Source organism: Podarcis erhardii (genome assembly GCF_964252035.2).
Source record: "Podarcis erhardii genome assembly, chromosome: 17".
NCBI classification, from domain to species: Eukaryota; Metazoa; Chordata; class Lepidosauria; order Squamata; family Lacertidae; genus Podarcis; species Podarcis erhardii.
Window position 1 is genome coordinate 20,311,510 of NC_138515.1, and position 12,230 is coordinate 20,323,739.

Here is a 12,230-nt window from a genome sequence, read left to right on the forward strand (position 1 = left end):
AATTGTCAGTTCCATTGCTACCCCCCATGGCAGCCTCATTTCCTGTCATGGGGTTTCCTGATTCTCAGATGGAAGCGAGCGTTTAATATGTGAAGCAGCGTGGGATGTGTGGTGTTTTACTGACGAAAGTTTGGCCTCATTGATGGGCAGTATTTCAATATGAGTAGGAAAATTACTAACTATTTTTCATCATCATGAAGTAATGCATGGTCTTTGTACTTTTCTCCATTTACTGTTTTTATTTTTCCTAATTCAAACTATAAAATGGTGATTTTGTTGAGTCAAAGTGAGAGTACCCCTAAACATTTTTTTTAAAGAAAAAAGTACTGACTGTTGCAAAGCTACAAAGTAAGGGAGGACTGAACCCGGACCTAGCCCTGAAATGTCATAAAGATATCATACAAAGGGGTGGGACAGGGCAGACCTACATGCACCAAGCCAACGAGTGTAACCCCTGTGCAAAACGCAGATTGCAAGTACTAGAACCTGGGCTCATTCAATGAAGCTGAATGTTGCAAGCTTTAGAATAGGCAAAAGAAGGTCCTTCTTCACACTGTCTGGTTCTGTTCTGGTAAAGGGGACGTGGATGGTGCTGTGGTCTAATCCACTGAGCCTCTTGGGATTAGAATCATAGAATCATAGAATCATAGAGTTGGAAGAGACCATAAGGGCCATTGAGTCCAACCCCCTGCCAAGCAGGAAACGCCATCAGAGCACTCCTGACATATGGTTGTCAAGCCTCTGCTTAAAGACCTCCAAAGAAGGAGACTCCACCACACTCCTTGGCAGCAAATTCCACTGTCGAACAGCTCTTACTGTCAGGAAGTTCTTCCTAAAGTTTAGGTGGAATCTTTTTTCTTGTAGTTTGGAACCATTGCTCCGTGTCCGCTTCTCTGGAGCTGCAGAAAACAACCTTTCTTCCTCCTCTATGTGACATCCTTTTATATATTTGAACATGGCTATCATATCACCCCTTAACCTCCTCTTCTCCAGGCTAAACATGCCCAGCTCCCTTAGCCGTTCCTCATAAGGCATCGTTTCCAGGCCTTTGACCATTTTGGTTGCCCTCCTCTGGACACGTTCCAGTTTGTCAGGGTCCTTCTTGAACTGTGGTGCCCAGAACTGGACACAGTACTCCAGGTGAGGTCTGACCAGAGCAGAATACAGTGGCACTATTACTTCCCTTGATCTAGATGCTATACTCCTATTGATGCAGCCCAGAATTGCATTGGCTTTTTTAGCTGCCGCGTCACACTGTTGGCTCATGTCAAGTTTGTGGTCAACCAAGACTCCTAGATCCTTTCCACATGTACTGCTCTCAAGCCAGGTGTCACCCATCTTGTATTTGTGCCTCTCATTTTTTTTGCCCAAGTGCAATACTTTACATTTCTCCCTGTTAAAATTCATCTTGTTTGTTTTGGCCCAGTTCTCTAATCTGTCAAGGTCGTTTTGAAGTGTGATCCTGTCCTCTGGGGTGTTAGCCACCCCTCCCAGTTTGGTGTCATCTGCAAATTTGATCAGGATGCCCTTGAGTCCATCATCCAAGTCGTTGATAAAGATGTTGAATAAGACCGGGCCCAAGACAGAACCCTGTGGCACCCCACTAGTCACTCTTCTCCAGGATGAAGAGGAACCATTGATGAGCACCCTTTGGGTTCGGTCAGTCAGCCAGTTACAAATCCACTGAGTGATAGCATAGTCAAGTCCGCATTTTACCAGCTTCTTTACAAGAATATCATGGGGCACCTTGTCAAATGCCTTGCTGAAATCAAGGTAGACTACATCCACTGCGTTCCCTTCATCTACCAGGCTTGTAATTCTGTCAAAAAACGAGATCAGGTTAGTCTGACATGACTTATTTTTCAGAAATCCATGCTGACTATTGGTGATCACAGCATTCCTTTCTAGGTGCTCACAGACTGTTTGCTTAATGATCTGCTCCAGAATCTTCCCTGGTATTGATGTCAGACTGATTGGGCGGTAATTATTTGGGTCCTCTCTTGCCGATCAGAAGGTCGGCAGTTTGAATCCCTGTAACGGAGTGAGCTCCCGTTGCTCTGTCCCATCTCCTGCCAGCCTAGCAGTTCAAAAGCACATTAGTGTGAGTAGATAAATAGGTTCTGCTGTGGTGGGAAGGAAAACGGCGTTCTCATGCACTCTGGTTTCCGTCACGGTGTCCCGTTGTGCCAGAAGCAGTTTAGTCATGCTGGCCACATGACCTGGAAAGCTGTGAACAAACGCCGGCTCCTTTGGCCTGAAAGCGAGATGAGCACCGCAACCCCATAGTCGCCTTTTACTGGACTTAACTGCCCAGGGGTCCTTTACCTTCTGTTCTGGTGAAGACAGCAAGGTGGCACTTTAAAATGAACCAGCAAGTTCCATCTCCAGATAATAGAAGTGTTGGTCTTCCCCCCCTCTTTTCCTTTTTGTCTAAGGGCTCTTCCGCAACTCCTTTGAAAACCCACATTTTCCAACTCTGGTTTGGGCCTTCTCGCCCTCCATGGTTCCTTACTCTTCCTTCTCTTGCTTTCTATTGTAACAGGACCACATGTCCTGCTTATTCCTTTCTCAAATCTAGTGTCACGTTGCTAATTTTGAAAACCCCATCTTTTGTTATCAACCCATCAACACGATGTCTGAAGGGACATGAAAAAAGAAGAATTTGGAGGGTCTTCCACTGCAATTCTATAAATGGAGACCAACAGGTCCTAGTTTCACTCAAGTCAGTAGAGTATGAGAGTCATAATCTTGGGGTTTGAGTCCCACGTTGGGCAAAAGATTCCTGCATTGCAGCGGGTTGGACTAGATGAAGCTCATGGACTCTTCCAACTCTACAATTCTATTATTCTTTGATATGTGTCTACACTGAATTAAGCCCCACTGAATTCAGTAGGACTGACTCCCAGATAAATGCATCTGACCTTCTTGCACTTTCCATCAAGGTACATTGGCCTGGATGGGGAGGGGTGTGAAAGAGGGAAAGGGAGAGAGAGAGAGAGAGAGAGAGAGAGAGAGAGAGAGAGAGAGAGAGAGATGGGTGGAGAGCAGCATAGTTAAACCAACTCTCTGCCCGCACAAGCTCCAGTTTGTTTGTTAGGGATCCTAATAGCAACAACAACAAAAAGTGGTTGCATGATTTTGCTCCAATCCACTCCAGTCCAGAATTGGATCTGGATTACCTGGAATACACATCTGCATGCACTGTTGTCAACGAAATATGCATTGGGATGTATGTGAAAATACAGATTCCACTGAAGCTAATGCAGTGAAGGCAAACCACCTGTGCTCAGAGATGTTCCTTTTGAATGTGCACCCCAACACAATCTCGAAACATGGGAGGGGGCTACACTTGTTTTGTCCGAATGGTGACAACAGAGAGCCTTCGTTATTATAAAGTCCAAAGGTATCAGGAGCAAGGCATTTTAAGGCAGTGGTTTATGACCTGAAAATAAAAGATAGCTTTACATAATTTCAACCTCGCTGCCCTCTGTACTTTTTTTGTTAATTATCCTGTCACACAAGGTCTCAAAACAAGTTGGATAAATGTGGAATAAAAGCTTTCAATTAACTATTTGCTCCAAGCTGTTTCATAATAATATCTGTTTATGGTATGAAATAAAGCTGCCCAAAGTCTTTTAATCAAACATGGTAGAGTAATTTAATCCAGACAGTTGTGCATGTGAAGATATTTGCTTGTTAACCTTTCACTGAGTAAACAAAGCTTTAACAGCTAGAGTGACAGCGATCAAACATCTCCATTTCATGACATGCCATATTCTCCAAAGAGTCTGCCACACAAGCCGGATAAACAACATCCATTTGCTCATATATTTTAGCCTATTCATCAGTGTACACATACTCTACAAGCTATATGGACTTCTTTTATTTCATATGAAGTTATTTGTGGCCAAGGGTGACAGATACATTTACAAAGCTTCAATTTACTCAAAAAATGCAAACTCATCATCATGTCTGAATTTTTAACTCCTTAACTCAGTTTTCTAGGAAGGTGAAGATTGCACAGCCATAGCTGAATCAGACATTCAGAACATAGTCCAAAATAGTCTCAATTATCTGACCTTTGGGTCGTAAAACTTATTTTTCAGGCTCGAGTAGCTTTTCCTAGCCCTAGGACTTTAAAGATGCAAGCCTTTATATCTACTCAGCACTTAAAGAAAGGACAAATATGTTAAGCAGTGTAATTTTTTCTTTACAGAGCCAGGGATAACACCTTAATAGGAAAAGACATTAATAATAAAACCAGGTTTTATTATTTTATTGTATGATTTTATATTGTTGTAAACCGCTATGATATGTTTTTATGATACAGCAGTATATAAATATTTTTATAAACATGGTCAAGGATGCATATGAAATTATATCTATATCTTTATATATATAGATATATATAGATATATAGATATATATCCCACACACAAATGTGGAAGTTGTAGTGCACAAATGCCCCCAGATTCTAATTAATCTTCAGTCATATTGGTGTTGGTGCTTTCTGATTAGCTCTTAGATGATATTCCAGATTGTCAGTATAGCAATACCTTAATTAAGAAAAAACAAAAATGTCTCAAAGAAATGAGCAAGGTCTGCAAGATATAATGATATTAGATCAGAAGTGGCCTGAGGCAAAGGACAAAATGATGCCCCACCATTCTATAGACTAAATGTCAAGTTTTAAATTCAACTCCAGATACATAATGCTTTTTAATGGCCTTTGGAAAAGGCTGGCTGTGTGCTAGATTCATTTTTTAAAAATATATAGCTACATGAGCCTGGTTCCCCTGGGGGTTCCCTGGCTGGTAGCTTCCACCACTCCTCTGTATCCAGCTAGTCCATGCCACATAGGCAGAGGAACAAGCGAAGGGGGCACTGCAGTTTGCACACAACTTTGCCCCCTTGACCACACTGCCTCTGTCTCCTTCCAAGCCAACTTGGAATGGGAAAAGGAAGAGGCTGATTGGCATGGTGCCCATTCACCTTCCTTCCTCCCCAACTCTCCCATGGTGGTAAATGGTGACACTGAGATTGGACAGCTGGCCTGGAGGCCTGAAGAGTTGGGGCTCAGGCCAAGCAGGGATCTACCTGGAATGCTAGCAAGCATAGGCAAATATTTGTTTAAAAGCCACTTCCATGTACAGTGGTACCTCAGGTTAAGTACTTAATTCGTTCCGGAGGTCCGTTCTTAACCTGAAACTGTTCTTAACCTGAAGCACCACTTTAGCTAATGGGGCCTCCTGCTGCCACCATGCCACCGGAGCACGATTTTTGTTCTCATCCTGAAGCAAAGTTCTTAACCCGAGGTAATATTTCTGGGTTAGCGGAGTCTGTAACCTGAAGCGCATGTAACCTGAAACATATGTAACCCGAGGTACCACTGTACTTACTTGTTTCTGGCTTTTAGCTATAGGTCAGAGAATCTACAGAGACAATGCAAAATTTCACTCACTTGAAATATTCCTCCATGCCATGAAATCTATGTTGCTCCGTTTTTTAAAAAAAACCAATTATAACTACAGTGGTACCTCAGTTTATGAACTTAATCCATTCCGGAATTCCGTTCATAAACCAAAGCTGTTCTTAAATCGAGGCACATTTTCCCTAATGAGGCCTCCCGCCACCAGTGCCCTTCCACCATTTGGATTCCATTCTTAGACTAAGGTAAAGTTCTCAAACCAAGACACTATTTCCGGTTTTGTGGAGTTTGTAAACCAAATCGTTCTTAAACCGGACTGTTCCTAAACCGAGGTACCACTGTACAACAGCCTAACATGTATTGCAAAAATGGTCTGTTATGATTTTAGCCCTTCCCTTCTCCAACCCAGCCATTTCTCAAAGAACTGTAAGTCCTCATCAAATGGTCTTCTACACTCTCAGTACGCCATGCTGCCTGGACAAAGGAAAAGAGTGGAGTTGAAAAGAAATGGAAAGAAAAAAAGAGAATTGTGGCAGGGGTTGGGAATTCTGCGATTCATCGTCAGCTGGGACAGGCTTCTGTTGAAAGGCATAGTTCTGGCATCATCACTCAGAGGCACCTGCTGACAAATGAGACTCACAGGGTAGAAAGCTAGGAAGCCAAAGGGAGGTGGAGGCTGAGCCATTTGCAAGCAGAGCCACCTAATTCTAGCTTTACCTCCATTACCCTCCCTGCTGAGATCTACCAGGGCTAATAAACTATCCTCTGGACCGAATGTACTTAAGGCATCAAGGTTTGAGCTGGCTGAGGGCAGAATGAGGTTGGTAGGCACTACCCCATATGTCCTGATGGATGAGTCTCCACCGGACGGGGGAAGGGGAACCTGAAATAAATATTGGGGGGAGGAGACAAGTAAACTCCACCCCACATAATCAATCACATGATATAATAATAATAATAATAATAATAATAATAATAATAATAATAATAATTTATTATTTATACCCCGCCCACTCTGGGCGGCTTCCATAGAAACCAAAAATACAGTAAAATATTACACGTTAAAAACCAGGGCTGCCTTAAGATGTCTTCTGAATGTCAAGTAGTTGTTTATCACTTTGACATCTACTGGAAGGGTGTTCCACAGGGCAGGCGCCACTACCGAAAAGGCCCTCTGCCTGGTTCCTTGTAGCTTTGCTTCTCGCAATGAGGGAACTGCCAGAAGGGCCTCGGCGCTGGACCTCAGCGTCCTGGCAGAATGATGGGGGTGGAGACGCTCCTTCAGGTATACTGGACCGAGGCCGTTTAGGGCTTTAAAGGTCAGCACCAACACTTTGAATTGTGCTCGGAAACGTACTGGGAGCCAATGTAGGTCTTTCAAGACTGGTGTTATATGGTCTCGGCGGCTCCCCCCAGTCACCAGTCTAGCTGCCGCATTCTGGATTAGTTGTAGTTTCCGAGTCACCTTCAAAGGTAGCCCCACGTAGAGTGCATTGCAGTAGTCCAAGCGGGAGATAACCAGAGCATGCACCACTCTGGTGAGACTGCGGGCAGGTAGGGTCTCAGCCTGCATACCAGATGGAGCTGGTAAACAGCTGCCCTGGACACAGATTTGACCTGTGCCTCCATGGACAGCTGTGAGTCCAAAATGACTCCCAGGCTGCGCACCTGGTCCTTCAGGTGCACTCATACCATTTGAATGGCAATGCCCATCAACTGGGGGCAGGGTTGCTGTATATCTGGAATTTCCTGGACATATCTGAAACTCGTCTGCCAAAAATACCATATTTTTCAGTGTATAACACTCCTCTGTGTATAACATGCCCCCTATTTTGGGGGACTCAAATTTATGAAAATGGGGGAAGAGGACTTCCGTGTATAAGACGACCCCCATTTTTTAACATTATTTTAGAGTAAAAAAAATTCTAGTCTTATTCACGGAAAAGTACGGTAGCGCCAGGGCAGAATTTTCAGAAATCGGGTAAAATGTCCTGGTAAATTCTGGGTGTATGGCAGCCCATATCAGAAGTGTTGATATTTTGGTTAGTTTCCCTCCAAAATAGATTTCTTTTTTTTTTGTAGATTTTGCAAAACAAAAACAAAAACAAACAACTCAACCAAAACAAAACAACTTTTGTTTCCAGATTTTAACTTTTTGAAATGTTGTTGTTGTTTAGTCGTTTAGTCATGCCTAACTCTTCGTGACCCGATGGACCAGAGCACGCCAGGCACTCCTGTCTTCCACTGCCTCCCGCAGTGTGGTCAGACTCATGTTTGTAGCTTCGAGAATGCTGTCCAACCATCTCGTCCTCTGTCGTCCCCTTCTCCTTGTGCCCTCCATCTTTCCCAACATCAGGGTCTTTTCCAGGGAGTCTTCTCTTCTCATGAGGTGGCCAAAGTATTGTAGCCTCAGCTTCACGATCTGTCCTTCCAGCACTCAGGGCTGATTTCCTACAGAATGGATACTTTTTGAAATATGGCAACCCTAACTGAGGTCGGGGGGAGGCTAAAATATTTTATTGGGGGCACCAGAGGGATATCGGCCCCTAGAAGTTAGTTCCTATAGCCTCCTCCTCCACCACTTATTGTTTGGGCCAAAGCTTGCGCATCTTGGCTCCATTTCCATCTTGGCTCCAGCTAGAAATGAAGAAGCCCCTCACCACCGGAAAAGTTATGTACAAATGTATGTGGGAATATCCAGTGGTCTCTGCAGCTGCCACACTTTTGGGAAAGAGCACTGAATTTCCTCAGAAAAGACACCAAAGCCACACAGAAATTCCCTCATGCAGGAGCAAGAGGAGCGAGAAAGAATTTTTTTAATGCATCCCTAAAACATTAAAACAGTCAAAACAAAAAATTCCTTCCAGTAGCACCTTAAAGACCAACTAAGTTAGTTCTAGGTATGAGCTTTCATGTGCATGCACACTTCTTCAGTGAACTTAGTTGGTCTTTAAGGTGCTACTGGAAGGAATTTTTTGTTTTGACTATGGCAGACCAACACGGCTACCTATCTGTAACATTAAAACAGTGTCAAACGCTGATTTCCAGAACTAAGAAGAACAGCCCTTACTTCAACAAGTCTAATGGGTCAGGGCCATTTATCCATAAACATTAGGCTTATCTCTTCCCTTTCTAAACAGAGGAGCCACAAGGCCCGTCCACACCAGAGCTTCAGAAGGGGAAATGTGGTCCATGCACACAATGGCTACACACTTGCGCTGTTGTTCTGTGAACAAAGGACAAGATAATTACATCCTGTCTAGCATGTTGATAAGAAAGCAGTAGTGCAAATAATGATGAGAAACCCTCCTGATTTTATCTCAGAATAGCTTGCTCATAAAATCAACCGATACCTGAACTAAGGGCATGCGATACAGCAGCAACAGTGAATAATACCTTTGTTTCTCACTGTTCCTTTTGTGCTATGTGCATGAATAGCATTTTCTCTAGGGAGGTGGTGGTGGTGGTGGTGGTGGTGGTTGCAGGCTCTGAAATTCCTTCCATCCCTCCCCAACTTAACAATGAAAGGTCTCCTTGATTTTTCACACAGGGCAATGAGTTGTAAGTCTGTCAAACAGAAGCAACCTCTCTCTGCTTAACATCCTCGGTGAAGTTCATTAATAAATTATAAAGCACTTTTTTTTTTAATTAAAAGAGATATAGAGAGATTAAAAGAAAACTGATCCTCACCCTCAGGCTCACAATCTGACAGACATGATACAAAAGAGAATGGGGGAGGGAACAGGAATGCAAGCAAATTCAGGTACCGACCTTCCCGGTTATATAATCTCAGCAGTTATCCCCTGAAGTGGACAGGTGTACTTAAGCACACATGCAAACACAACTCAGTAGCCTGTAGCACACTCTGGCCAATGGTGGAAAGCATGTTCTTCCAGATCTGCCGGCCATGTTCTTCCTGGCATAGAAGCTCCTTCTACAACCAGTATGGGTGGCCAGGCTGATCTTCCCCTCGCCACGATCTTCCTTGGAATCAGGAAGCACCATTTTCCTGGAATCAGGAAGCACCGTCTTCCCCTGGCCAAGGGCAGAGGCCAGAGTACAGTGGTACCTTGGTTCTCAAACTTAATCCTTTCTGGGAATCCGTTCAACTCCTGAAACGGTTCAAAAACCAAGGCACAGCTTCCGATTGGCTGCAGGAGCTTCCTGCACTCAATCGGAAACCGTGGAAACCATGTTGGATGTTCGGCTTCCGAAAACGCTCAAAATTGGAACACTCACTTCTAGATTTGTGGCGTTCAGGAGCCGATTTCTTTGGGAGCCAAGCCATTTGGAAACCAAGGTACCACTGTATGCAATCCCAGGGTGATCTTCATTTAAGCTTACTTTTGCTGAAGTATCCCTGGGGCAGTATGGCTCACCTATGCCTATGTGGAGTGGCGTGAAGTAAGGCACTAGGCCAGGGCGGTCCAACTTTTCATACCAAGAGGGACGCAATAGTACTTTGACACAGAACCCTCAGCCTTGTCAAGTGGAGGGTGGGGAGCAGGTAAAGTTAACCATGCTAGAATCAGACTTAAACGGATGCTCCTTGATAAACTTTTCCCCTTACGATGAACAAACAGGGAGCCAACGCTTGCATTAGGACTCAAATATATACTAGAGCATCTGAACAGCACTTTAATGTTAAGAAGCCTTGCAATGCTTGGATGTTTGAGAAGTTTGTTTATAAAGTCAAGATTCACACATAATTTTTCTTAGCTAGTTATCCAATATCATTATCTGAGATATGAAGCCCTATCTGAAACACCAAGAAATTCTGTGTTTGTCTACAAGCTATAACTTGAGGTAATTCACAGCTTACTGTGTCTCTCTATGAAACCATGAATTACACTCCCGTTGGTTAAGAATCTTGCTATTGTAAAAAGAGGTCAAAAGTCAAGATCTCTTTGCATGGCTAGGTGCCATTGACTCTTTCAACTCTTACTCACCTGTTGATCATGCATTAACAAACCTGAGGTCTGAACACACTCTTTATCTATGAAATTTGGATACTGCAGAAATCTGAAGAGGACCTTTGAGCCTCCTGTTGTAATTGCAAGACTTAGGCTGCTGTCTAATACACTCTTACCCATAGAAGTCAATGGGGCTTAGTTCTGAATAGAAACACATGCAATTGCATTTCTCCACCCCACCCCAAGCATTGCAATCCTGTTTATATTTATTAAGAAACAAGTCTGTTTAGGAGTGCAGCTTCACACACTCCAAGAGTGCAGAGTTTGGGTATTAGAAATACCTTAGGTATTAGAAATTTCAGGCTGAAAGAAGCCTGCATTCAATATGAAAACTGAGCTTGCTTACACCATTAAGCAGAAATATATGCCAATACAAGTCTGAAGGTCTCAGAATGATACAAAACTAAGCTGGAGATCGTACTTTGCTATATTATACAGCTGGCAACACGATTGACCCTGGTTTTTGAGAAGTATACTTTTAGGACCCACCTTATTTTATGACTGTAAGATTTAAAAAACTGTTTTTACTGTTGTGTTTTAATTGCTCTAACTTGCCCTGAACTTGGTGTGAAGGAAGGGGAATTAATAATAATAATAATAATAATAATAATAATAATAATAATTTGTTATGCTTCAGTGACTAAAAAGAGAAGGCAAGTGAACTTACAATAATAGCTTTTATCAGATGAATTTCAGGAAAGACAGGGCAAAAACCAGGGGTCTTAATGCTAGCAAGAAAGGCGACAAACAAAAAAAGTGGGTCATCATCGTGAAGCCACAGGTTAAACTGGAAAGTAAGATTTAGAATGTAAGAATTATCATTGCGGATCAGACCAGTGATAGGATCAGGATAATGTCTTGAATAGAACTTTATCCTGTCTCTGACACTTCCTGGTACTTTGTGGTCATAATTCCACTACATAATCACACACCTAAGCTGTAGAACATTATAACAAAGGGAATAGTGAGCCCTGAAAGCTGAAGGACTCACGGTTTTGGGGAAATAATTAACGCCAGGTGAAGCTTTTACAGCATACCCTCCAACATTTTGCCAATGAAAATTAGGACGTCCTATACCACACTAATAATAATAATAATAATAATAATTTTATTATTTATACCCTGCCCATCTGACTGGGTTGCCCCAGGCACTCTGGGCAGCTTCCAACATATATAAAAGCACAATAAAACATTTTAAAAGTCATTATTATACAGGGCTGCCTTCAGATGTCTTCTAGAGGTAGTATAGTTAGTTATCTCCTTGGCTTGGGGGTCAACTAACTCCATACCCTCTGACATTCTCCGATGAAAATAGAGATCAAATCAGAAACTGGGACAGCTTCTGTAAATCCGGGACTGTCCCTGTAAATAGGGACACTTGACTCATTGTTAAGCATGTGACAATACTGTGACAATACTGTTACATCCCACCCCAATCTCCATGAGTGGCGCAAGATTCCAGGGGTTCCAGGCACTTCCATTGGGCTTCCATTGGGAAGGTTGAGGCACAGCAGATGCCTGGCAGACCTCGCGAGATCTCCAACATGACTTCTGGTTTCTTTTGGAAGTCACTTCCAAGGTTTCACAGAGCTTTGGATATTGCCTGGAAGGTTGTGTCGGGGCTCCGACATGACTCCCAGTAGAAACTGGGTTGTGGGTGCTAAGCACAAAAATAATATTTTGCGGGTGCCCTGGCAACCAGGACTCCCTAGAGCTGGTGCCTATGATACTCTCACTGAAATCAGTGAAATTTAAAAGTGCCTAACTTAGGTAGAGTCTCACCCCTGAACCCTGTTATAATGCCCCTCAAAATCTAACACTCAAATTTA

General features: G+C 43.1%; 1 protein-coding gene and 1 long non-coding RNA gene across 4 annotated transcripts in view; one reads left to right on the forward strand and one right to left on the reverse strand.

The window, feature by feature from the left end:
- The window catches only part of LOC309332595, a 417,968-nt gene that overhangs the window by 330,068 nt on the left and 75,670 nt on the right, over window positions 1-12,230 (forward strand). The gene's annotated exons all lie outside the window — the stretch shown is intronic.
- NFIB (nuclear factor I B) overlaps window positions 1-12,230 on the reverse strand; it is a 296,978-nt gene that overhangs the window by 266,420 nt on the left and 18,328 nt on the right. The gene's annotated exons all lie outside the window — the stretch shown is intronic.